This window comes from Schistocerca gregaria, chromosome 1, assembly GCF_023897955.1.
Source record: "Schistocerca gregaria isolate iqSchGreg1 chromosome 1, iqSchGreg1.2, whole genome shotgun sequence".
In the NCBI taxonomy this organism is placed as follows: domain Eukaryota; kingdom Metazoa; phylum Arthropoda; class Insecta; order Orthoptera; family Acrididae; genus Schistocerca; species Schistocerca gregaria.
This window is the reverse complement of record NC_064920.1, coordinates 441,618,004-441,645,664: the sequence shown is the minus strand read 5'-3', so window position 1 is coordinate 441,645,664 and position 27,661 is coordinate 441,618,004. Positions and strand designations below refer to the sequence as shown.

Genomic DNA, 27,661 nt, shown 5'->3' with positions numbered 1-27,661 from the left:
GCGCAGCTGGAGGTGAGCCGCCAGCAGTGGTGCATCTGGGGAAGTGAGATGGCGGATTTTTGAGAGCGGATGATCTGGACGTGTGTCCATCAGAAACAGTACATTTGTAAGAATGGACATCATGAACTACTATACATATTATGACTTTTGAACAATATTAAGGTAAATACATTGTTTGTCCTCTATCAAAATCTTTCTTTTTGCTATCGTTAGTTAGAGCCTTCAGTAGTTTGAATCTTTTATTTAGCTGGCAGTAGTGGTGCTCGCTGTATTGTAGTAGTTCGAGTAACGAAGGTTTTTGTGAGGTAAGTGATTTCTGAAACGTATAGGTTAATGTTAGTCAGGGCCATTCTTTTGTAGGGATTTTTTAAAGTCAGATTGCGTTGCGCTAAAAATATTGTGTGTCAGTTTAAGCACTGTCATGTATAATTTTTCTAAGGGGACGTTTCATATGTCGACCCTTAGCCGAGGATACTTCACTGGAATTTTCAGATTTTTTCTTGTAGTTTGTGTAATTAGTGTAGCTTTTGTTTACTGCTAGCGCGTAATTGTAGAGAGAATATCCTTTGTAGTTGCAGTCTTTCATTGTTGTACAGTACAACAGTTATGGCATGCATGTAGATTTGCACCAAGTATTTCGCAGCTGCGCTTGCGATTACATAAATATTATTTTCGGTGCTATGTTAATGTGTTTTCTTATTTTTGATCTTCAAATTGTGCTTTTCTGTGTTATCGTGTGAAATATTGTGACAATTATGGCGTGTGAAAAACGTAAACTAGGCTCTAAAATAAACTGAGAAATGACAGTGAAGACGAAAGCAGTGTGTTAGCGAAACCGTGTAATGAATTAACTAATGTTCAACACAGTAATTTGGTAATTGTACATAGGGAAATGGAGCGGGTGGCAAACAATGGTGTAGACAGTGAAACAATTAGTGAACAGGGAAGCATTATCGATCGATCGGTCGGCAACAGCCCGCCTCAGGAATCGGGAATGACAGGACACAATCTTGCAAATACTGCAGATTCAGGTTTTGGGTCCTCACCGTTTTCTCAAAAAGTCAAGACACATTTTCTGCTTGTCAAAATGTGAATGTTGCCGGTGCAACTTCACTGCCGAAAAGCACTGAGGAACATGTTTCAGACACCAGTGCATTGTTATTACACTTAATGCAACAAATAGGACAAAAGCTACAAAATTTAGACACAATGGAACAAAATCTTCAAAAGTTAGACACAATGGAACAAAATCTTCAAAAGTTAGACACAATGGAACAACACCAGAGACAAACACAGCAACAGTTAGACGCAATGGGAAAAAAGCTTCAAAAGTTAGACTCAGTGGAACATACATTTGAACAAACACGTAAAGATTTAACTACTGAGTTACATAAAATCGAATCGAAATGTCAAAAAGGCTGTAGTGACGTAAAAACACAAATTTGTGAGCATTTCCAACCTATTTTTCAGGCATGAAAATACATTACAGAATCACGAAGCAGTCATAAAAGAACTGCAAACTATTGTTCATGAAAATCATGAGACCTTGAAAGCTAAAACTGACTCAGTTGCATCTACTGATTCGGTTACGCAACTTGCAAAAACTCATGAAAACTTAAAGGATACAGTAGATACGATTTCAACACAAATGGACACTCTGAAACTTGGTTCAGAAAAACACACTGAGGAAATAAGTACACTATCTCAGAAAGTAGCCGAACTTTCGGATAAGTTCACTAACTTATCTGCAAAGGTAGATGATGATCTGAATGACACAAGACCTCTAGCCACCACTGACACAGTAGAGTATGAAGAAATTAAGAAATTCAAACAAAATCAGAATCAAATTAATACGCAACACAAAAGAGAAACCCGGGAAGTACAAGATCAGTTGGCACAAGTAATACAAAAATTACAAAATTCAGAGGACACTCGCGCTCCAGTACGGGAAGAGGGACTTAGAAATACGGAAAAGTCACAAAATGATAACACAGGGCATTTCGGAAATTATGAAAGAAATTAGCAAGGTGCACCGAATTTTGAGATGGAACCGCCGACACGACGTAACAATGGCCGATATCTACTCGCCGACACGATGATTTTGACTATAAGCTGTTTATTACTACACGTAAATTCAAAACATTTAAGAATTCTGGCAACGACATTCATCCACAAGCGTGGCTTCATCAATTCTCTCATTGTTTCCCTCCCAACTGGTCATTAGAGCACAGATTAGAATTTATGTGTGGCTATTTAGAGAATGAACAAGCTGTAAGAATGCGATCGGTCATTCACGATTGCCACAGTGAAGGAGAATTTTATCATGCCTTCCTCCCAGCATATTGGTCTCAAGCTACACAAGACCGAGTAAAACATAGCATCATAATGATGAAACATTTCGAACATGTTGCACAAGAATCAGTACCTGTCAAACTTAATCAAATTGCCTGAACATTTACGACGTATTATTTTGGCAGGACGTTGCAAAGACGACATTGAAGCTTTTCAGGGACTGTTACAAGAATTGGAAATTGACTCTGACAATCGCGGAACGCAAAAACAGGAGCACAACAATTATAGGTCACATCCATCACAATTACGCGATGACAGAAATAATAAATGGACACGACAAGGCTATTCTTAAAACGTAAATCGTGACCAAAACGGACATCACCCTTATGACAACCGTTGGCAGAGTAGTAATAATTACAGCGAAATATCACCTCTCCGTGGTAATGACTATCACAGAGACAATGAGAGAAACAGACAACATGGAAACCAAAATAATTATTATCAAGGGAGACAGAATAACTTCAGACGCAACGGTCCACCGCGCAGTTACGATTCAGGGAGAAATTCTCCACCACTTAATCGACAAGAAAGAAGCTACAGGAACTACCGACATGACGACAGACGATATAATCATAACGACAGACCTGAATTTCATTAGAACTGGCGGGATTCAAACAGGGCTGGGCCCTCTCGGCAAGGTGAATTTGTAGAAGTTAGGACTCCTAATCCCAATTACGACGCGCGCCAACAAAGAGACAGACATTGACTCGCGCCGCAGACAGCCACGTGCGCCAGCTGGCTGACGGAAAAATAAAATACAAGCTAACCTTGAGAAAAATTCCAGTTACTCTTAACCGACATATACCGCATGATAATTGCCTTCAAGTTGATATTCTGCATACTGAGGAGGAGTAAAGGTTTACACCACATTTCACATGTAAAACCGTTTATTGAAAGATAATCTTTTTTTTAACTTTGTCTTTGCCATAAAACGTTTCACTTCACGTTACTGGAATGCTTTGTCAGATTTAGAAACTGTTAACATGCAACAATGTTTGAAATTAAATATCCAGTCAAGAACCAAGAGAACTTATTTAAAGAGAAATTACGAATGCATTCTTATAGTGAACAGACGACACAGTGTTATTATTTGTACATTCTTGCTTGTTAGCTGCACGATCACGTAACGACTATAAGGCTCACATACTTAGAACATATACTGGTACTGCTAATGAGATTTTAGTGCAACATTTTGGTTTACTTGAAAATACATTCTGGATTTAAAGTTCTTTCTGTGAGATACCAGATGACACAGTGGTTAGTTTATGTGACAGGTACACGATTTTATCACGACGCTACTATTGAGTGACAATTTACAATGTTGCTTTTGCGGTGTTTCTGTTTTATATCCGCACAGTTTTCTGAAATCTTCTGGAAAGGAAAACATGTTTTAGTTGTAACTTTTGTGGTATAGCTACAAAGAGACAGCCTTTTCCGTAGCAGAACAATACGTTACAGTACAGTACTTTCTTCATCACGGCAATTAGCGTAATAAGTAAGATATCTATACGCAAAGCATTTCACTTTTGTTTATCATGAGGGAAGTACATTGACTTCTGCAGAACTTAGCTTTCGGAGGACGATAACTACGACACTCCCACAGAGATCATCTTACAACAAGACGCACAATTTAGCGCTACGGTGCACGTTTTTGAGTGATTAATTTTGTACTTAAAACATTTATTTTTAAAGATATTTGAATTACAAAGAAAGTTTTCCATTATACATTTCATTCCATTGCTGTAATCTGTAACACCTGAGGGTATAATTGCATTAATCCTCAGGGGGGTACACGCTTACTTTTTGTACCATGTGTTTGGCAAGCACAAGGAGCCCTTGGTAATATGGTATTTGCCTATACAACTTTACACATCGATACCATATTTCTCTAACACATAAACTACACAGCTATCTGATAATTTAGCTGAGGAAGACAAACATGTTTTATTACTACGTCAGTGACAGATGTTTACATAATTACACAGTTGGATAACTTCACACTTATGAAATTGTAATTTGTGTGTACTTTGTGAACTACACATATTTTTCGGAACCATTGTGATACTATGAGAGCTTTGAATGATTTATTTGGTATGGGATCATGATTTTTATAGTACATTTGAGGTAGATGACACTACTGAAATGAGCTGAGAATTTTTTTTAGGTTTTGAAATTAATGCAGAAAGCTGCAAAGTTTTTGAGATTTGGCTGAGTTTTTATGATATTATTAAGATGACGATGTGTATTATGCTGCTGAGTTATGTTTATGATCAATAAGATGATGCTACCATATATGAGGAATATGATTACATGTTTATATGTATATGAATAATGAATAGAAGTTAGGGACTCTGATTTGTGAAAAAGGATGTTGGAAACCAAGAATCGTACTTTAAGAGTTATGAAATGTGTGTAAATGTGTGAATGTATCACAATGTCAGTGAACATTTCGGGACACTGTTATATTTATAGGATTTTGTATCTACACATTTGCAACTCAAATTCTCGACCTGTGAAATCTGCATTGTTGTCTTTAGTGTAATATTTTTTCTACTTGAGCTTTGCCATATTTAGGTATAAGTTGTAGCATTTGCTGCTGCTGTTTGCCATACATAATGCTACTGAATGTCACTTTGTATAATTCTGTTAAGCCAATTTTACTACTGATTTATTTTTCTTGTTGCTGTACATTGGCTCATATTAGTTGTAATGCTGCATTTGCTCTGCTAACTTAGATTTGCTGCTGCTTGCTTTGACAATTTCCATTTTTTTCATTGCTGTTTGTATTAATTGTTTTGTGCTGCTTCATTGCCTTGTCCCTTAGTTTAGCATCTGAGCTCAGTAGAGTTAAGTTAGCTTAAGAGGGGGTAGACTATATAAGAGAATGAGTTGCAATGAATTGGAAGAAATGCATTGAGAAATTATACGAAAAAAGTACAGAAAGCAGGTATAGGTAGGATTTTCTTGGAAATAAATGATGAGGTAAGATAATGGAAAATAAATAATGAGGTAAGAAATATGTGAACATATAAATACAGAAAGCATGCTTGGAAAGAATTTTTTTGTTGGAAACAAATGTTGAGATAAGGCAAAAGATTTATGGAATGAAGTTTTGGGTTGGACTGCAGTACCAAATGTTACACTAAAAACAAACCCTGTCCTTTCCTCCTGTGTTATTCTGCCATGTGTTTGTGTACTCTTGTGTATTTCCGTTTTTCCTGTCTTTATGTGTTTAGCTACTAAGATTTATGTTGCAGAATTTTTCTAGTACTAAGGTACATTCACTATGATGAGGATACTGTTATCCTCAAATATAATTTGCATTAATAATATGTTGTTATTTACTTTGTAAAGATGTTTAGACATTATTAATTCTGTTCTGTTTCTATGCTCAAATGTGAAATTAATGTTTCAAAAACTATTCTCATTATTTTATATATTTACTTATGTCATAATTCCTGCAACACTGATGCAAATATTTATTTCTATTCTTTTTTAAAGCCTGCATTACTACAAATGTTATCTGCATTATTATGTTTTTAATGATGTTTTCTGTATCTCTGTAATTGTATTCTCATGTTATAAAATTGTAATTGACACCAGTTTATCAAATTAAGTAACTTGAAAGCATTCATTTCACTGCACACGTTTCTGTTGGTCATAGTACATTCACAATATGTGAAAAAAGAGGACTGTTAGTGTTTGCACGTGTGTTAATAATTCAGGAAGGGACTGAAATTTGAAATTTGAAAAAAAAAATTGTGAGTGCGCAAGTGGTGGTTCATGCACTTTTGCTATATTCTCTGCAAGATTCTTCAATGCTGATTGTGCACCTGCACAGTCACAGCAGAAGGCTGCTAACCATCTCTACAAGAACTACAGTGGATCTACACCTTTGATGACTCACCAATAGCATTATTTCTACAAGGACTGCAGTGGGTCTAAACCTCTGGTGGCCCACCAATACCGTAATCTCTACCAAGAGTATAATGGGTCTGCTCTGTGATGACCTACCAACCAGTATTCTTCAGAACTTCGACTGACTCTGCTGTGGGTTTGCTCTGCTGTTGCCCATTACCTCTCTGCATGTCAAGAGTCAGCACTGTCTTTCCGTTGGAAGGACAACACTACTTCTTCAAGACTGCATGGAAATCCACTACTTCCGTGTGCATTTTCTTTTACTGCTCAGACTTTGAGGAAAACACTGCTATTTTACTGTGATGAACGATCAGGACTGTCTTTATGGACTGTGAGAAAATTCGCGTGCCACTATTGTTAAGTATAACGTGAACGGCAAAATGACGACATTCGAAACCGGTGTCGAGACATCTGCCGGTCATTGCAGGCCATAGATGACAGGGGTGAACGACGGCTGTGGAGACATGTATGGGCAAAGACGGCTGTGGAGACATGTACGGGCGAAGAGACTTACTGTTGAGTAACTGAAAGCAAAGATGAACCAAAGGCTACCAACAGTGTGGCTCACCAATGACCGTTCAGCGAACGTTGCTACGTGCATGTGGACCTCTGCAGGAGGCGCCTGGTTCATGCACCCATGTTGACCGCTATCTGTCAGCGTCGAAGGCTGGTATTTGCACGTCATTACTGCAACTGGACGACCACTGAGTGGCGACAGGTGAACTTTTCAGATGAATCGCGTTTTATACTATATCGGAGAGAAGGTCTTCGGCGTGTACGCCCTAGAACAATCTTCGGAAGAGTCCAGACCAGAGGAGGGAGCGTTATGGTCTGGAGAATGTTTTCGTGGCGTTCCATGGGTGAATTCGTCATTCTGGAAGGCACAATGGATGGACACAAATAAAAAGTATTCTTCTGTCCTTGGGGACTGACCAACTCCTACATGCAGTTTGTTTTTCGTTGACACGATAGCATCTACCAGCAGGGCAATGCAACATGTCACACAGCTTGATGTGCGACCATCCAGATGAGTTTATCGCACTCCCCTGATCACAAAACTTTCTGGGTTCAAATCCAGTTGAGAATCTGTAGACCACCTCGATCGGGCTGTTCATGCCGTGGATCCTCAACCAAGAAACCTAGTGCTGCTGGCCACAGAATTGGAGTCGGCATGGCTGCAATCCCTGTCGACACCTTCTAGAGCCTCACCGGCTTTTCCTGCACGTTTCGCAGCTATTCGTGCAGCGAAAGGTGATTTATCACGCTTTTGACAGGGGCCACATGAGTGTGATTGGACAGTGTATGTCAAACAAGTGCTCCATGCAGGATGTTACTGCTGAAGCGTTGTGGAGCATAATGTCAGTTCACGCTTTGCTAGGAGCTTCGTGTTTACGAATTCAGTCGCAGGCTATCTTCCGAGTATGTATGGGAAATAGATACACATTCTAATCTAGGTATCATTTGGAATTTCGTCTCCTCGTTTCAAGACCATCCACTTTGAAGGATATGGAAATCGAAATTATAGTAAATCATATAGATTGTGAATGCATATGGTCCCTTTGTTTTCGTTCATGTTGTTTTTAAGTTTTATTAATTTTTTTATATTCAATACAATTACAAAACCGAAGAATATACATTTTCCATTTTTGGATAGTGTGTAGTAGGAGTATGAACTGATTATCTGTACCACCAGTCCATGAAAGGGCAACATGCAACTGACCTTACAAAAAAGTTTTCATAATGCCCTGCTATTTTCGCTAAAACCGACCGTGAAGAAGAAAACAAAACAGCACATTTTCACAGCACATCTGTTATGTATGTTGTTATGTATATAACAATTGTTCAAAAAATATATAGCCTACGTTCTAACAGCAAACAGCAGATATTTTAGATTTTAGTTTGCTTTGTGGTAAGAGTTTGTGAAAGGACACATGCAACTAACCATGGTGAAAACACTCTGATTGTAAATCAATTACAACGAACTGAATGTCCCACCTTGAGCATTCTTTATGCTAGTGTAAACGAAACCCTCTTTTGCTTAAACTGAAATGTTAAATCAGTTGGGATCATTGGTAAACGAGGTATAAAAGAGATCTCTCCAGCTGAATCTGTGAAGATAGTAGCTTCAATAACATTATTTTATTCATGGCTATAATTTTCACCACCTGTAGTATTATTTTTCAGGATAAAATTCAATCATCATTTGTACACAAAAATTTTATCATGCTTACCGGTATCGACACATTATTTTTTATCTTCAGAAGATTAGTATTGATTTACCAGATGTCAATATCTTCTTCAACAATCATAATACCACAGACTATGCCCAGAAATGTATATATTGTGTGTCATTATTCTGAACACTGATTGTTTACAGTAGCTGAATCAGTTGCTGTAAATTGTCAATCAAGTCACAAACAATATAAATATATATTTCTGGAGATACCATGGCATTATTCTTCCATGAGGAAGTTTACTGACATCTGCTAAACCAACACGAAACTGAATCAAGTACTGTAAATTGTCAATTAGTGTTGAAAATATTCAGACACAATACATACATTATACTTCTACAAAGAGATGATAATATCTGCTACATGAGTACAAAGTTATCGAAGATGAAAATTAATTTGTGGAAACCTGTAAAGCGTTATAGAATTTATGTGCAGCTAGTGACTGTAAGTGACTGTATTTAGTACTCAAAAAGCTTCAATTACATTATTTCGCATAGCTTTAATCCGCGAAAAAGTGGGTGTTGCACGGTTCTGATTGCGATAAGTCATAAATACAACTTTCCTATAGTAGAGGCTTTCTATTAAAAGAGATTGCGATGAAGAAAACAAAACAGCACATTGTTGCGTAAAGAACTTTTGTTTAAAATTTTACATATGGAGACACAATATACTATTGGGAGAAGCAAAGTTCCTAATGGCTTACATGTCCTGGGACTGTCGTTAAAACCTTCTGTAAGCAAGAAACCGAAATTGCAACTTTTCACAGCACAGGAGAACATTTTCTTTCTTGCAGACAGTTGTGACAGAAAACGTGTACATTGTTGTTTAAAATATATATATGGTCTGTGTTCGTTCGAAGGTTTATCACAGTATCATGTAAAAATCTGAAGCAAAGAACTTTTAGAAACAGTATCTTATATTAGTGCATAGAAGCGGTCCTACCCATGGGTGCAAGGAGTGCTCCGCACCCAGCCGCCAACCCCAGGGGCACAAAAGGCTTAGTGCACCATCCATCACTAAACTAATTATGAATTTGTTCTCAGACCTATTATATTACCATTTTATTACTGATAAAATCTTATAACAGAATTGTTTAATACGCCTTCTAAAGACTTTTAACTCACTTGTTTAATTAGGCCATGACGGCCTCCTGGCAGTGCTCGCACCGCAGCAAATCATTTTACTGAATATTCTTTAATGTGATTCAACAGCGATACGCGAAAGACATAATTATTTTCTCATCAGAAATTCCGAAAGGTAACAAAACGGAATTCTCCGGGAAGCAATAAAACAGGAAAAGTCTGAGAAAAGTCACAATACCACCTAACACTAATGCTAGTATGTAGATATATAATTACGAAACCGATATTTTGAACGGACGACGTAATCGGTGATGTTCATCATTTCTCAGTCCTTGGCACTGCATCGCAACAGTACATTGAAAGATGCCGTTCAGTGAAAGAGATTCAGTGCCGCAATAGACGTGGATGGAGTTCAACGAGATAGATCACTGGCTGCTCAACGTGCTTTTCTCGAAGTTAAAGATCTGCATTGTTACTTGAGCCACGGGAAGAAAGGAGGAAAGGCGTTGTGTTTATAGTCCGAGTATCAGAAAATAACAGCGAGGGGATGACTCAGTGATTTAACTGATGAAAATAACTTAGAAAATAATAGCGAGGGGAAGACGCAGTGATCTAACTGATGAAAATGACCCAACAGTTACCTAAACCAACTTAGGAAGACAAAATATGATGTCCGAAAGGGAAACTGCATTATTTTCAGTGAAAAGTGAAGCAGTCATCAACCTGGAAATCGGAACCACAGTGTTTTTCTGAGAATGGTTCTACTGGAGGAGATATGCTCTTAGCTTCCACGTGTGAAGTGGACGCACTCATTCAGATACGAGAGTGGGGGCGGATTGCACAATAGTAGTTCTGACTTTAACAATCAGGTATGGGCAAAACAATGAGTCTTCCAAGCGTCTGTGCAAGCTGACAGTTAGATTCTATGATCACTGTGTTTCACGTCTCACTGTAAGGATTATACGAGATTTATGAATTAGGAGAGGCTGCAGTTAACAAAACTTGAATATTTTCAATCCACCAGCAATTCATTTTCTGACAAAATTACTGTGAATGGCTACGGAAGTGAAATTAATTTGAATCGAATTTTTAGGTTACTGAGCTTCATTAACGAAACGTATATTTTATTCACATTCAGCTCGAGTACTTTGCATACTCCTACAACTTGTCACACCGCTGCTGGATACTGGTTATCGGGAATCGATGTTTAACACGCCAACCCGCTTCGCAGTGCGTGATCCGTAGTATGATTTCGTTTTTGTCATATTGCACACAGACGAGAAATACGCATGGCGTAACATATAATTATCAGAACACTCGGGCGAGAAGCAATCTGAATGCGACAGCAACGACATAGAATTGCTATGTTACACGAGCCAAGCGGGCGGTAATTCGCAAACGTCTAAACTTTTGCGTGAATACTGTGGTGGCGCGTGAAATCGCATATAGTAATTCCTTTAAGATTTGCGTGTTACTAGAGGAGGGTGTTTATCTTTTGTGGCCTACAGGTACTATTAAAATTTTTCTGAGAACAATAACAAACTTACAAAACAAAATTTGAGGTAAAAAGAATGAAGACAGTTCCAGATGAAATATCTGTCTCGTGAACAGTAATTAGCAAATAACTGAGACATCAAAAACAGAATAATTAAGTTTGGTGACGTTACATTATAATACAAAATTACACAGGCAATACTTTTCTTTCAACACCAAAAGCATAATATTTATGTGTCATGATAAAATTTATTTATTCAGTCGAACACTGCTGTTTCTTTACCTAGTCTGGAAACTGAAAGGAAAGTCACTGATCTGAGATATCATTTACTGAGAGAGTTAAACGAAGAGGTAGTACAGTATTTAGAATCGTGGATGCAAACAAGGAGCTAATTTGGAATTTATCCGTGACAGCGTAAATGCATAGTACAGTCACGATGAAAGAGATCTCCCTCCCCCCTTCCCCCACCCCCCCCCCCTCTCTCTCTCAAGTAGGAAACGGTTTTCCGGATTTGACAACAGGGTTAGGTCGTTTTATGTACACGTTTAGCTCTTGTACGCAAACACTCGTAACTATTTTTCTCTCCTGCGGCATTGTGTCCAGTTGATGTGATGTTATAACGGATTTGTTATCTTTTGTGCCTGCACAGACTTACTGACACAATGTCATAAGTTGGAAAATGTTCGGTTCGTTTTTGTATCTTAAGAATTATGTCATGCACATCGCAAACCAATTCGAAAAACCAACTCTTCTATTAAACTATTTGGCTAATAAGGTCGTCGGTCCCCCATGAGCTAGTTGCATGTTACCTATGTCTAACGGCTTTCAGAGTTAACAAAAATTTCATTCTCAGTGATTTATACAATTACTGAGCGAATTTAAAAATCTATAATGTTGTCGTAATCTACTTATTAAGCGGTAAGGTTTAACACAACAAATACTGAAGTTAGAAGCTGTATATATGTAGTAAGGCAGTGTAATTCACTGTACGAAAACTATTCACACTACATTAATTATATTAACGGTTGTTCCACAGATCACGAATACGACATTGACTATCTGTCAGACTCTTAACGCTATTAATTACCCCAAAAGATGATACTATTTGAAAGCAGCGAATGAAAATAGGCATAGTAGGCTAATTTAGTTGTATGTTTGTCACCAAAATTTGCAATAACGCTGATAGTGTAAGCAGTTGAACGTAAATATTTCAAGAGGTCATCGTTGCGTTTCTCTAATTCAGTTTCTCATCAATACATACACCCAAATTTTGATTATTCTGCATTAGCAACAAACTTCTGTTCAAAGTGAACTCAATGGTGTTATGTCAGTGAGCACAACTGTTTTCTCTCAAAATTTAGTGAGAGTTCCATTTGCAGAGAATCACTTGATTATTTTGCAAAGGCATTATTTACAATTTTCTCGGCTAGTTCTTGTTGGTTAGGTGTGATTATTAAACTTGCATCATCAGCAAAAAAAAAAAAAAAACTAGCGTTGCATTTTTACGAATATAGAGTGGCACGTCATTAATATATATTAAGAACAATAAAGGACCCACGACTGAACCCTATGGGACACTGTTCTTGATACCTCCCCAGTAAATGACTATCTCTACTGCTAATTTCAAACTTTTGCATTCTTCCAGTTAAATATGCATTAAATCATTGGCACATTATCTAACTCATAGCACAATACTTACCTTATCTAAAGGAATTTTATGATTCACGCAGTCAAAAGCCTTTGAGAGATCCCAGAATATCCCAATGGGTGATGTTCAGTTATTCAGAGCATTTAATATTTGATCAATCAAAGCATATATAGCATTCTCTGTTGAAAATCCTTTCTGGAAACCAAACTGTTAGTACTTCAGTTTTATAAATGTGTGAAGCTTTACTTTTTCAAGAACTTTGGAAAAAGCTGTCAGAAGTGAAATTCGGTTGTAGTTGTTAGCATCAGATGTATACACTTTTTTGTGAAATGGTTTAACAATAGCACATTTCAATCTGTCTAGAAAAAATGTCCTGTTTCAATGAGCTACTACCTATGTGAGTGAGAATTGGGAACAAGGAACTTTGTTGAAAATGCAATCAATTCCATCCAAGCTTTTATTTTTGAGTGAATTGATTACTCTTCTAATTTCAGTGGGAGAGGTGGGTTGAATTTCAGTTTTATCAAATTGCATGGTTATTGCCTTTCCCGTATTCAAACTTGTATTTTATAATGAACAGCTGGATCCTATTTTCTCTACATAACTTAAAAATGATTATTAAAATATTTTGTTTCTGACTTTTTGTTAACAAACTTTTCATTGAATTTGATAGAAATAGTCTTCCTGTGCTCTCGATATCTCTGTTTCTCTTTTAACAATACTCCAAATTGTTTTAATTTTACTGTCAGAGGTGCTAATCTCAGAGATAATTCACATACTTCAGGACTTTTTAATAACTTTTTTCAATATAGTGCAGTAGTTTTTATATTTCCAGAATGAGATTTTCACTCTGCAGCGGAGTGTGCGCTGATATGAAATTTCCTGGCAGATTAAAACTGTGTGCCCGACCGAGACTCGAACTCGGGACCTTTGCCCGCGAAAGGCAAAGGTCCCGAGTTCGAGTCTCTGTCGGGCACACAGTTTTAATTTGCCAGGAAGTTTCAGTTTTTATATTGTTGGATTGTTTCTCAATCGTTGCTCCTTCTAGCTGTAAGATGCATTTTCCGTTTACGAGATATTTTTCTCCCTTTAGGAAATCATGGTTTCTTACACTGCTTTCCTAGGGAAAGTGTTTTCAAATTTACTGGCAAATATATCATGAAATAGGTTAATTTTAGATTAACATCAGGTTCCCTGTAGACCTCATCCCAGTCTAGCTGTTGCAAGGAGAACTCTTCTACACATGAAAACTTCTGTGATGTTTGGAAGGTAGGAGACATACTGGGATTAGTATAGCTGTGACGACAGGTCTTGTGTCATGTTGAGTACCACAGTTGGTATAGCACTAGCCTGTAAAAGACAAAGGTCCAAGTTTCGATTCTTGATCCAGCACACGGTTTTAATCTGGCACGAGGTTTCATTTACATGCACACTTCACTGAAGAGTGAAAATTTATTCTGGATTTCATACTAATGATAAAGTTCTTATAGGAGTGGTGTGTAACAATAAGGCATGATAGAACTTTAAAAGCATAGTTTTCTTAAAGTTTAGTGTGCGATTATTGCATGATGACAAATTATAAACTTACTTTAGGGTTTCATTTTCTTCCTCCACTCGGAGTTCTGGTGTTCTATCGGTGATTGCAACATTTGCCGTCATCAACAAAAAAAATTTTCTCCATGTATAGAGTTGACTGGAACGCCACTGATGTGTATCAAAAAATATTTGTTGAACTGAGGGACTGCTGTATTAATTGGAATCTGATAAATGATTCGCTAAAAATTTTGCTTTATTTGAAGCCAGTTTTTATATTCCTTTGTTGTACTATTACTTGAAAGAAACAAACTTCAGGGGATGTTCACGTGTCGGCTGTCGCCAGGAAGCTGTAATTTTTACACAAGGAATCCGATATTAAAACTGACGATCTGTAATACCGGGAACAGAATTCCCCAGCAGTGAAACTGTCCATACCGGCTCGCCAGATTTGTGGTACAGCGCCTCCAGGAGTACTAGACTAAATTGTAGGTCGTGCTCTCATCCTAAACTTCGTCTTATTTATCAATTCGCAGATAACAGACGACAGCGAGTGCCAGCTCAGAATCTCAAAACAATTTTTTCGTAATCTAAAGACTCCCGTGGTCTGAAAGTGAACTTTTCATCTTTCTTCGACGAGCTGAAATAGTTTTGTGTAGTAAGTATTGGATAGATGATACTAACAATCTGACGGATTAGTTTCTAACCACAATGCCACATACTAAAATAATTTTTTGTGTGGTTCTGAGCGGATGACCGACGAATCCAGAGGGAAACATCGTATTGTTACAGGTGTATAAGTTACACCAGTGAGCTGAAAAGGTGTGTTCAACTGATTAATAGCGTGTTAGTTCATCTTTAGAATGGGTTCACCTTTAGCACGCAATACAGCGGCGATTCTACGCTGCAGCAACTGAAGTTCCCAGAGATATGTTGTACCAGATGTTCCCGCACAGTTCACATAATTTATATAATTTACAGGCCGATGGTTTATAGACACGGAGCTGACGCCCGATAACGTCCAAGATATATTCCATAGGGTTCAGATCATGCGAATTCAGTGGTTAAGACATCAACGTGAGTTCACAATCATGCTCCTCAAACCACACCATCATGATTCTAGCATTTTAATATGGACAGTTACCCTGCTAGAAGATGCCATTGTCATCGGCGAAGACAAGAAACACGAAGGGATGCAAGTGGTCTGCAGTAATATGCACATAGTCCACAGCTGTCATGATTCTTTTGTTTACAAAGGGGTTCCATGGAAGCCCAGGTGAATGTCCCCCATAGTATAACACTGCCTCCACTGGCCTGCATCCGTGGTGCCGTGCATCTATCGAGCAGTCATTCGCCTGGATGACGGCGTATCCCCATACGACAATCTACCTGGTGCAATAAGAATCGTGAGTTATCCGACTGAGCGATACGTCTCCACTGATGCACTGTCCAATCTCCGTGATACTGTGACAACTGCAGTAGTAAATGACGATGTCGTTGCGTCAACTTGAGACAATACAGGGCTTGTCGGCTGCAGAGCGTTGTTTTCAATCATGTACGCTGAACGGTGTGATTCGTAACAGTTGTACTGAGTCGTCATGTCTGCCGCAGATCGTCTCTTATGCTGGCTTTACATCGCGGGTAAGCCTCCGACCTGTAAGTTCTGTTTGACAGGGTCGGCCATTGCATGCAAAACTTCACACGTGCACAATGTGCAGCTCGCTTGGGGTCCGAGGTTGGCCTGTCTCAGTACTATTCGGTACGTCTCAGCTCTGCTCAGTCTTCCTCGAATAGCGCGACATTTCGTTTAGCAGTGCGATGCGACACTTCGCCCAGCAACTGATGCTGCTGATTTTGGTCAGCACGACTTTCTTCAGTTTGGCTGTATCTTGGTGTAAGCACTGTTTAACCTTCGCTATTTGTTCCTAGTGTATTCTTAGGAAGTGGCTGTTTGCCTTGCAAATGGCAGTCTAGAGATCTATCGTCGCTATTCTTTAAAAATTAATGGGAATCACGAAGGAGGATGAGAACTCTCAGTATCTATTACGTATTCGCACAACCGAAGGGTACCACAAACTCGCTATGAAACGACATTACAACATAATGCAGATAGAATTTACGTATTTCTTTGCCGGCGAAAGAGATGAAAATTACAACGATCGACGGATGTTTTGTAAAGGATTCATTGTTTTGTACATCAAGAAGCAGGTATGGAGCAAGAGATGGAATTGGTGGTGAGAGTAGCACTCTTTCTTACGAAGTCACTTCCAAGAGTTTTTGATGGAATTGAACTGAAAGTGCATAGAGACATTAAATATTACTGCAAAGTATGTTGATTAAGTCAAAAGACATGTGTGAAATTAGTTTTCGATTTAAGACCCGCTATTGTTGAATTTCTGAAGGAAAAAGTAAAGCAAGAACGAAAATCATAAAATCCAGAATAGATTGCAGATCTTGAAATTTAAACAGAACTGACTGCAGGCTGCTCGCAGAAAGACACTGAAAGGTGAGAAGCAGCTTATTTCCGATTTCATGGTGGAACTGGATGCATGTAAAAAGAAAATCGCATTGTGAAGGCACGGCTTCTGACAAGGATCACGGTTCATTTCCCTAAGCTCACTGCGGTTAAAAATAACACAAATTTTGAACAATCCATTATGGTGCTGAAAAAATCGCGGGAATAGCTTCCTAAAAGTTTGAGGACACTGTCAATCTTACATCCGTTTGAACTGTTTTCGAGATCGTTTGCTATTTCTGCTGGAAACACCTCTAAGCATCTGCGGATGGAACTGGTCCGCCTGCAATGTGATTTCCGTTTAAAAGTCAAATCTTTCACGCTAAAACTGTCCACGAGTTGTGTTTTCCTCGGGAAGAGTATCCACATGTCCATAACGAGGTCGTATTTGATATCAATATTTTGTTCAACATACGTGCGTGAAAAGCTAAGAAAGTCGTGATTGGGCAGCATCCTGAGTGATGAAAATCTGTGAAACTGTCTGCTGACGAAAATCTCAAAACTGTCTGCATCTGTGCGTACGCACAGTCTGTGCCAAATATAAATTATATCTTCAGTGCCCCAAAAATAATTAAATAATACTAAAAATTTGTTTTGTCTGTGATCTATACTGTTAAGAAATGCGAAATATGAAACAAAGTCGCTTGCCGCATGCGCGGCGCTTTCGCAGTTTCCCTCCGTCGCCCCTCTGCCGCTCAGACAGCTTGACGTGGTGGAATCGGAGTGTGCACTGGGGCAACAGATACTCGTACTGGCATGCTCGCACGAGCACTGCAGGCGACCTGAGTTCTACACACGCCCTGTGTTATGCGACGTGAACGTCCAACGCCTTGTCGCCTATTCGTGGTTTTACCGTCCTTCATTCACTTTCCATAGATGCTCACGCAGACAGAGAATCTGCTTTGCCATCCCAAAATTGTCACTACCAGGCGCTGGGCCACTACAATTTTTCCTTCGCCGAATTCGCTTACGTCAGTGTATTTTGCGGTCTCTGCTCTGCTTATACGCTTTTCTTACCATTCCATGTGCCAACAGCATCACCAGGTGGGATTAGCTGTCGCAGAAGTCATAATGTTTTGCCTCAGCATTATACTGAAGGGGTCTAAAATGATGTAGCCTTCACTTGTGTGGTGCGGATCCCTTCAGCTCTACCTCGCTGTAATAATATTCTCGTAAAATGAATAATCTCTCATGTGTACGACGTAGTGAGAATTCATCCTCTTCGTTTTGTTGTCTTTGCTGTGTTGTACTGTTACTCCATTTCACACACAGTTCACGCGCTGTTTCTCTGCTGCCTGTGTCCATGGGATGATGATGGTGATGATGTTTGGTTTGTGGGGCGCTCAGCGGGACAGTTGTTAGCACCCGCACAAATTCTCAGTCTCTTCGAAGTCCAGTCTCGCAATTTTCCCGAATGCTGATGAAATGACAAGAACATCACAAACACCCAGTCACCGGGCGGAGAAAATCCCCGACTCGGCCGGAAATGGAACCTGGGAGCCTGTGATCCAGAGGCAGCAACGATAACCACTAGACCACGAGCTGCAGATTATGCCAATGGGCAAATGGACATCTCTTTGTGTGCATCTAACTTGTATGACTAATCTGGTAATCACTCTTTTTATTAGTGACGGTTTTACAGTATGGGGGATTATTAGGTTTGCTGTTGTAATTTTCCTTGGGTCTGCAACCAGTGCATTACAGATGTACTAATCGTTCGCTTTTTTCGCTGAGTATATGGTATTATCATTTCTGTCTGACAATGCAGAATATCACTGAATCTGCACTTAGTGTGTGGAGTACGCTCTATCTACTCCTCACATTGTCTGTCAAACTGTTACGGAAATTAGAGAGTTTGAAAGTAAGGATGACAAAGCCCGCCTGGATGGCCACGCGGTCCAATGTGCTGCTTCCCGAGCGGGAAGGCGTGCCGGTCTCCGGCACGAATCCGACCGGCGGATTAGTGTCGAGGTCCGGTGTGCCAGGTGGCCTGTTGATGGTTTTTAAGGCCGTTTTCCATCTGCCTCGGCGAAAGCGGGCTAGTTTCCTTATTCTGCATTAGTTACACTGTCAGCGATTGCTGCGCAAACAGTCTCCACGTACAGGTACACCATAATTACACTACCACACAAACATTTGAGGTTCACTCGTTTGCTTTGAGACGTTCCCTGGGAGGTCCGCTGGGGGCCGAGCCACACAGAAACCCCGGTTCGGTGTGGGGCGGCGGTGGGGTGGGTGGACTGAAGTTGCCTTTTGTGGGGTTGTGAATCACTGAGGGCTAAGGCGGGATGAAGCCTCTCCATCGTTTCTAGGTCCCCAGTTCAATACACAATACAGAAGAATGAGAAAGCTAACTGCTAAGGCAACATATGGCTGAATCTGTACTAGGTACTTTCTGTGAGTTCTACCTACTTCTTAAACTTCTGCCAAACAGTCAGTATCCACTTCAGTGACTTTTTGAGTTTGGTTCCTCCTAACAGCTTGATAAAACAGTGCAAGTAGCTTTCCAGTTATTGTTTTCTTAATCTTCTTTTTGCTGCAAATATACGCTACACTGTATAGCCCTTTAGTAACTTATTAATGTCTGGAAAGACAACAATAAGAGCCCGCAGGTAAAACTGAATATGAGTGTCATACTTACTATTAAAGATTGTTGCATGTTTACGATTGAAGTCAACAAGATAATACCGTAAATAGTTGATTGTGATTACTGCTGTCTTTCCTCGCTGGATACATTATTTAATTTTAACATTAATATATCAGTTGTGATAAGTTGACTCATTAGTCACACTCTGACTGATCAATAAGAACAACAGACACTGTTTAAGTTAGTCACTGTTTGATTGACTGTAGTCCGCTCAAAGGGACGATTGGTAAACAATCAATTATAATGGAATAATGGAATGTTCCTCTTAGTGAAAATAAGTGTCATTTTAACATGCTACACAGTTTATAAGATAATGTTTAATAACCATGGGAGCTGACAGACACTTTCATAAAGTTTCTGCTGAAAACAAATCAGTGGTAGATTTTGCCACTGATAATCATTATTCCGATAAAATATGAGATCTACAATTACTCTCAGATTCTGATACGACTGTCTTGGTGCTGGACCCTGATTGCCTTGCTGCACTACTTATCCAACTCCTCTGTATTAATATTTGTTTGTTGTAAGTTTGTTTTCGCATTTATATTTAACTTTAAGCCACATAAAATTAATTCTTCAAATTACTTCCACTTTTAGACAATTTCTCGATAGTCTAATCGATCCAGGTCGTGCAGTGGTAAGTCAATGGTTTCCTACCCAAGAGGACACCGACTGAGATCGCTGCCCACTCACGCAGGCTCACGTTTTGCTAAGTCATTTAAAGTAAATGCCGGGATGGTTACTTCATCATAATTTTCACCTTTCTTAATTTCGTTGTCAATGACGAGACGCTAAATACTAGTCTTCCCTCCTCCGTTTTCTTGAGTCAAGCATTTCTCCAACCGGATTAAACCTGTGTGGTTAACATAGCCCACTTTGGTATCTAACAGTTTACAGTTGGCTATGTTAATTAATTGCTTATAGTTAGTGCGTTGAAGAACATACCACGAAGTTCACATTTTAAAGTAGAGAACAGACGTTCCGTGATAAATTACTGAACATCCACCGACAGCGTTGTACGTGTCCCGTGGCCTTTCTAAACAGCTTGTCGAATGCATAGTTGTTTCTTCAACAACACCAAGATATGTTTCTGTCCTCATGAGTCAGTCTGAGATAGAGTTGCACCTCGAATGTACGCTATGAAGACAGGCCTCTGTAACTTACCGACATAGCTGTGCATTTTAACGGATCTATTCAAAACTTAATGGCTGACGCTGATATTTCTATTGAAACTACTGCTTTGACATCTTGTTACTCTGCAAAACATCTATACATATTATACAGTCACCTGCCATAGTTTTCTGTCTATATGTGAGTGCTAATCTTAGGGACTACTGTGTGATTCTGATACTTTTTTCACCATTAGATAAACTGATTCAGAAGAAGTTTTGTGTATATAATTACCGCTACGTCAGGTAAGTCGTTCGGCTGTAGGTACTTAGTACTACGTGTATTACTAAACTACTAACGCAAGTGCATTCATAATATCTACATAACTCATAAGCACACCAAAACGGTGAAACTTTTGACTGTTTTAAACTATACGAAATGTTTTGAGTGATTAAACCTTAATTATTACATTATTTTATTGATTTTTCAAGAAAATGGAGCAAGGTCCAAACTGAATTATCTTGGTAGGTCCTTCATAGTTGAAAGAGGTATACTGTATCATTTTCTTACTTTTCATAACTTGTCTTCCTCAAACTAAATTGTTTAATATGGTAAGCATCAACATCAATCGTCGGCAGTCTAACTTGAGATTTTTCTGATGACATTAATCTTTTCCACATATCTGTTCAAAGCTTCATTCACTGTTGGAGCCGACCTGGTGAAACATCACTTCTGGAGAGTCAGTATGACGCTACGACTTACAGTAGAAGAAAGACTGAAAGAGATAAATTACACTTGTAACGTTTGCACATGTAGATAATAGTTTCGAATGTATTGACTGGAATGCATTCTTTGAAATTTTGAAGTTATTAACGGTGAAATACAATAAAAATACATAAAAATTGTAAGAGAGTAGAATTACTTGGGAGGACGCTTTGAACGGAATGAATACTACCTTGAAAAGAGGTTGTAAGATAAATATCAGCAAAACTGAACCTAAAGTAATGGAATGGAATTGAATGAAATCAGGCTATGCTGAGGAAATTCAATTAGGAAATGAGATGCTAAAAGTAGTAGATGAGATTTGCTATTTGGGCAGCAAAATAAATGACAATAGCCGAAGCAGTGAGGATATACGAGAGCTATTCGGAAAGCAAGGTTAGGTCGGTCGCGAAATGGAATCCATAGTCAAAATGAAAAATGTTCTACTTGCATAAGCTAGGTGCAAATTTCAGCTACTTCTCTACATAGTCGCCGCTCCAACAGAGACATTTAACGTAATATTGTACCAGCTTTCCGATACCCTCGTCATAGAACGCAGCCACTTGTGCTTTCTGCCAATTCTCTACTCTCATCACCGGCCGCGGTGGTCTCGCGGTTCTAGGCGCTCAGTCCGGAGCCGCGCGACGGCTACGGTCGCAGGTTCGAATCCTGTCTCGGGCATGGATGTATGTGAAGTCCTTAGGTTAGTTAGGTTTAAGTAGTTCTAAGTTCTAGGGGACTGATGACCTCAGAAGTTAAGTCCCATGGTACTCAGAGCCATTTTGAACCAGAATAGTCATCGTAAAATGCAGACTGGCAATAGCAAGAAACGCTATACCCAAAAAGAGAAATCTGATGACGTGGAATATAAATTTTAGTGCCTGAAACCATTCGTCTGGCGAATAGGGCTGCACAGGAGAGAAAATTGAGCGATAAGCAGCTCAGACAAGATAATAGATGCTTTTGAAGTGTGCTTTTACAGAAAATGCAGTAGATTAGATGGGACGATCGAATAACTAATGACAAGGTGCTGAATCGAACTGGGGAATAAAGGGCTTTACGGTTTAACTAAAAGATGAGATAGGTTGATAGGATACAACTTGATTCATCAAGGAACAGCTCATTTGCTAACGTAGGAAAATAAGGTGGGTAAAATTATACTGAGAGACCAAAGTTTGGCAACAGTAAGCAGGTTCAAATGCACATATGTTACACTAATTATGCAGATACGGAGACGCTTGCACAGTACAGGCATAGCAGACCGAGCTGCATCAGGCCAGTCTTCGCACTGAAGACCACAACACATGTCTACAGTTGAGTATCTCGTAAATCGCAAACCAAGCGTTAGAGGACTCAAACCGTCCGTCCGAACAGGCCTCGGAAGGCCCAACTGCACCGACCGACGACGCCTTCATCCTCAGCCGACAGGCGTCACTGGATGCGGATAAGGAGGGGCAGTGGGTCAGCACATCGCTCTCCCTGGCATTGTCAGTTTCCGAGACCAGATTCGATACTTTTCAATCAGGTTGCTCCTCAATTGGCTTCAGAAGGGCTGAGTGTACCCCAACTCACCTACAGCACTCGGCAGACCCGGATGGTCACCGTCCAAGTGCCAGCCAAGTTCGAGAGAGCTTAAATAGCGCTTAACTTCGCTGATATGACGGGAATCGATGGCAAGGCTGCTGGCGAAGACTAATAGTCTTCTCTTATCATTATTATTACATGATGTTTGTAAATCGAGCGAACTTTTTAATGTTTATGATACAAGCTATAGCAATGTATGATATATTACTTACGAAGATCATACAGTTTCGTTACATGCTTGCTATAAAACCTGCTTCGGAAGCGTGGTACGGGAGGTTGTAATCGATACTAGAGGCAGGCAGCGGCACAATGAGCGGCTTACCGGAGCGGCGAGTGTTGAAGCCTGGCCCGCAGCCAGCGGCGCACTGCGTGCTGCGCCACGCCGCCCACACCGTGCCCCCTAATGAGGATGGTACGCCCTCGCTCCCCACACCACGGACCCCCGCTAACCACTGCTCCCGCTGCGCTCTCTGCCTCCCTTTCTACGTGCGTACTGGCTACAGCAAATCCACACTCGTAATAAATATCAGCAGTCTATAATTTGGTTGTTTTGAAATGCGCCTGTGGATGAAACATATGTGATGTAATATGATACGTTCACACACACACACACACACAGAGGATAAGCCATAACATTATGACCACTCTGCCCAATGTGACGTTGGATGCCGCCTGGTGGTTTCACAGGCAAGTGACGCGGTGACAGAACTATGTAAGCGCAGGAGACACGGACAAGGTATGGGCTACAAATGGGGAAATCCGTTCAGATAAGTGACTTTGACAAAGGTCAGATTATTATTAAGCAGAGCCTGTGAACGAATATCTCGAAAACGGCAAAGCTGGTCGAATGTTAAGGTGCTTCTGTCTTGAGGATCTACGGAAAAAGGTAGAAGGACGGTAAAACTACCAGTAGGTGCTGGTTGGTTCACAGAACGTGAGGTTCTGAGGCTTGTCTGTTCTGTGAAGTTGGTTATCCGTGGCATCTCTGCCGAAAGAGCACAATACTGATGCATGTGCAACTATTCCGGAGCATACCGTTCATCGTACATTGTTGAATACGGAGCTCCGCAGCAGACCACCCCTGCGAATTCACATGTCAACTCAACGATATCATCAATTCTATTGCAGTGGGCCCGGGACCATTGGCATTCGGTCGTCGATCAATTGAAACGGGTCGGGTCTTTGGATGAATCACAATTTTTATACAGTACGTTGATGGTCGACTCCGCAAATGCCGTCACGAATAGAACATCGGCTCGACACGTACACCGAATCACGGAAGCAGGCTGGTAGGAACGTATAATGGTATGGGAAACATTCTCCTGCGCCTGCGTGGGACCTGTGGTAGCAACAGAAGACACGTTGACAGCCACATCCATTCATGCTTCATATCTTCCCGATGGCGAAGTCATCTTTCAGCAGTATAACTGTCCGTGTCTCGGAGCCAGAACCGCGCTACTGTGGTTTGAGGAGCATTATAGGGAATTCACATTGATGTCTCGGCGAAAACTTAGCCTATTTTAAATTCTATGGAACCATTCTGAGTCGCTATAGGATGCTGTCACCGCGAACGAAAGTCATTGGCCCGTTATTTAAGCAAATTACATGAGCTGTGCTTAGACATCTAGTGGGTCATACCTTCAAAAACCTACAAAGAAACTGTCGGATACCTGGCACACAGAATCAGTTATGCATTTCGGCTCTCAGCTTCTGTAAAAAAATCACATCACATACACCCCCCCCTCCCCAGCCTCCAACCAGACAGAACGATAGTTCTCACGAAGCATTCAAAAGTAGCGTCACATTAAACACAAGGCAAACGATGAACAAGTGAGCAGCGATAACATAGCACCTTTTAATGCGTATGGAGACAGAAGTATTCTCAAATCACGTTTTGTCACGTTGTGTGGAAATTATGTGTGAAGTGAAATTCTTATAAATAACTGTGAAAACAGTTTCCTCAACAGCAACAGAAAGAGATATCCACCAGAGGTACACAACTGGATTTAAAATGTCAGTACAACAACATAATAAGCTCTACACATAAAATAGTACTTCAGAAATACACAAAAATTTTATTCATAACTACTTGACGGATGACGTATTGCCAAAACGACGAAAAGGGCACAAAAACCCATAATTTCATTAGTAATGTAATTTTCAGGTGAGCAAACGAAACAAACCAAAAAAAAGCATATGTTATAATTTCTAGGCGCAGAATGGATACATGATTTTAAACTTTATATTATACTCTGCAGAAATAAATTAGACACACAGATGACGACAAATAGGTGTCGGGTCATGTCTAGGTGAATAAAAGAAATAAATAATAAATAGCGTTCTACATAAGGCGGATTTCAAAACAACCCAAATTTTAAATCGTGAAAAACGTAAAGAGAAGCTTCAAACCAGAATAAGATGTTATCAGTTATCTAGTATTGATTTTTTTATGTAGTAATAAGTTTGATTTGTGTAAATACCCTTTCAACAAAAATGCTAAATGGCTTTCTTTCTTTTTCTCATCCGAGAGTGTAATCTTCTGTGGCCCTCACTAACGTCACTTGTGTCTTTAATTTACGAGATGGCTCTCCTTGATAGAGGATATAGAGTGCCATCGTATCACCTTACGTTGTCATAATATTCCAAAATTATGGTAGTGTGCATCGCTTTCAAAGTGAAAGGAATAAAACAGAAACAATGGAAAATTTTGTTATTTAAGTACCTTACATGAAGAAGACATCAGATGATAAGAAAATAAGGGCAACAGCTTAACTCACATTGAATTTTGACAACTACTAGTGATGAAGTCGTTTAGTAACGAAAAGAAAAAAATGTTATTAATCGACCTGATGCTGGACACTGTTGAGGACAGAGAGAATGCGTTTACAGGATAACGAAGACCAGCTGGACAGAAATAAAAACAAATCAAGGTTCTATGACAGAGATCAAGAATAAAAGAAACGTTATGACAGCTATCCAAAAAAGGATGAAGTAACTGAGGCACATTAAGTTTTTAATGATATACTGGGAGGGTAAAAGAAGTAGTTGAAAATCTGCCTTTTATGCTTTAATTGTATTTGAATAAAAGCATCATTTCTGTTTGGATTATTGCATATTTATTTCAGTAAACTTCTGTACTATCCTGTAGCAGTTCTTTCTAAGTTTCATCAACCTATGTTACTTGGTAGTGACACATCATGTGACAGTTTCGTGCTGAAGTTTTGCACAACCCACTGTGATAGAAGTACATGCGTGTTGCGAACAACTACTACAACTAAATGTTTAAATTATAAAATATTGCATAGAACAAGTACAGTGCTATGCGGATGTTGTAAAACAGACAAAGAGAAAGAGAAACAAAACATAATATTTATTTTTTGGGGTAGGTTCTCAATAAATAATCTACAAAAATTTGGAATATTATAAACACAAACTTTTCTTGTAACTTGTACAAGGGTACTGAAAATTATAGGTTAATTTCTCTGCTGTTATCATTCTGAAAATAGCGGAATCTCTTGAGAAATCACATTTATGAATTACATAAGATAAAGATAACTTCCTTAGGGGGTACCGGTTTGTTTCAAAAATGATCAGAGTAACAAGATCGGTGAAAATGCATTTAACAAAAGCTGTGCTTTGAGAATGTGGCAAGGACAGTTTTGAAAGAGATAAGTATCCAGATTCATTCAATATCCTTGGCACACTTCACCACAAAAGAATTTTAAATTGGAATAAGAATGTGGAGTTGCTAATGAGTAGTATTCGTTAAAACTGTAAAATAAGGAACAAAGTGTAGAATTATCGATGTTTAAAATATAATTTAAAAAATGGCACTAACATGTATCAGACTAAAGAAAACACTTTGACAGAGGATTTCCTTAAAGTTCCATATTAGACCCATTACTGTTATTAATATACAAAAGCAGCTATTCAGGTTATGATAGCTATGTAGATCATTTGCTGATGACACTAACACAGTAGGCAATGATACAAGAACCGAACTCTTGGTAAAGGAAGCGAGCAATGAGTAAAATAAATAAGTCTACGAACTGTCCACAGAAAAATATAGCGATTCAGAGTATAAAGAAAATCTTAGACCTTGAGCTTGACAGAAGGAAAAATTGTTGCACTGTAAGTGGTACATGAACCAACATCTTTCTTAAGATGGAAATCTAGTAAATTGTCAGAATATTAAGAATGAGAGTGCCACTGGCACATTATGTCATGAGCATCCTTTTGCTAGTTCAGAGATGTCGTAGTTACACATTTTTTTATACGTGCTAACTTCATTGGTAATTTTAATTAAAAACCCAACAATAATAAATATAGCAATAACTGAACTCATTGTTACAGACATTTTGCAAAAACTGATGATCTGGTGATTACAATTTAAAAGCATTCCAGTGCACAAAAAGGGCAACATTTATAATTACTTCACAAAAATTTGTACAGATGGGTAATTAAACAAAAGCTAAATACAAACAAAATGCTCAAATTTTCGTATTCTATCAATAAATAAAATTATAATCTGCACTTCCAAAACAGATTTAACAGATAACTGAAATAGATTCCTTTAGTAAAGTTGTTACCATGTGGCAATATCGCTATAGTTCCAAATTGGCATTTATAAAAATTAACTAATACAAAATAAACAGAATGGTGTTCGTTCAAGTAATGTAATAGATGATAATGCATTTCACAAAAAGTTATTTATTCAATATTTACAATGTTATGATTGGTAATTAGTGTGCATCACGAGTTCTGTATTGTAGCAAAACTGT

At 39.1% G+C, this 27,661-nt stretch overlaps 1 protein-coding gene across 2 annotated transcripts in view; it reads right to left on the bottom strand.

The window, feature by feature from the left end:
* The window catches only part of LOC126351531 (leucine-rich repeat-containing protein 15-like), a 269,906-nt gene that overhangs the window by 105,219 nt on the left and 137,026 nt on the right, over positions 1–27,661 (bottom strand). Inside the window, exon 1 of one of the 2 annotated variants that reach the window (XM_050002616.1) lies at positions 23,203–23,285. The exons of the other annotated variant lie outside the window; for it this stretch is intronic. The gene's annotated coding sequence lies outside the window, so the exon portion shown is untranslated. Of the gene's footprint in view, positions 1–23,202; positions 23,286–27,661 lie in introns of those variants that run through there. 2 annotated transcript variants of the gene reach the window in all.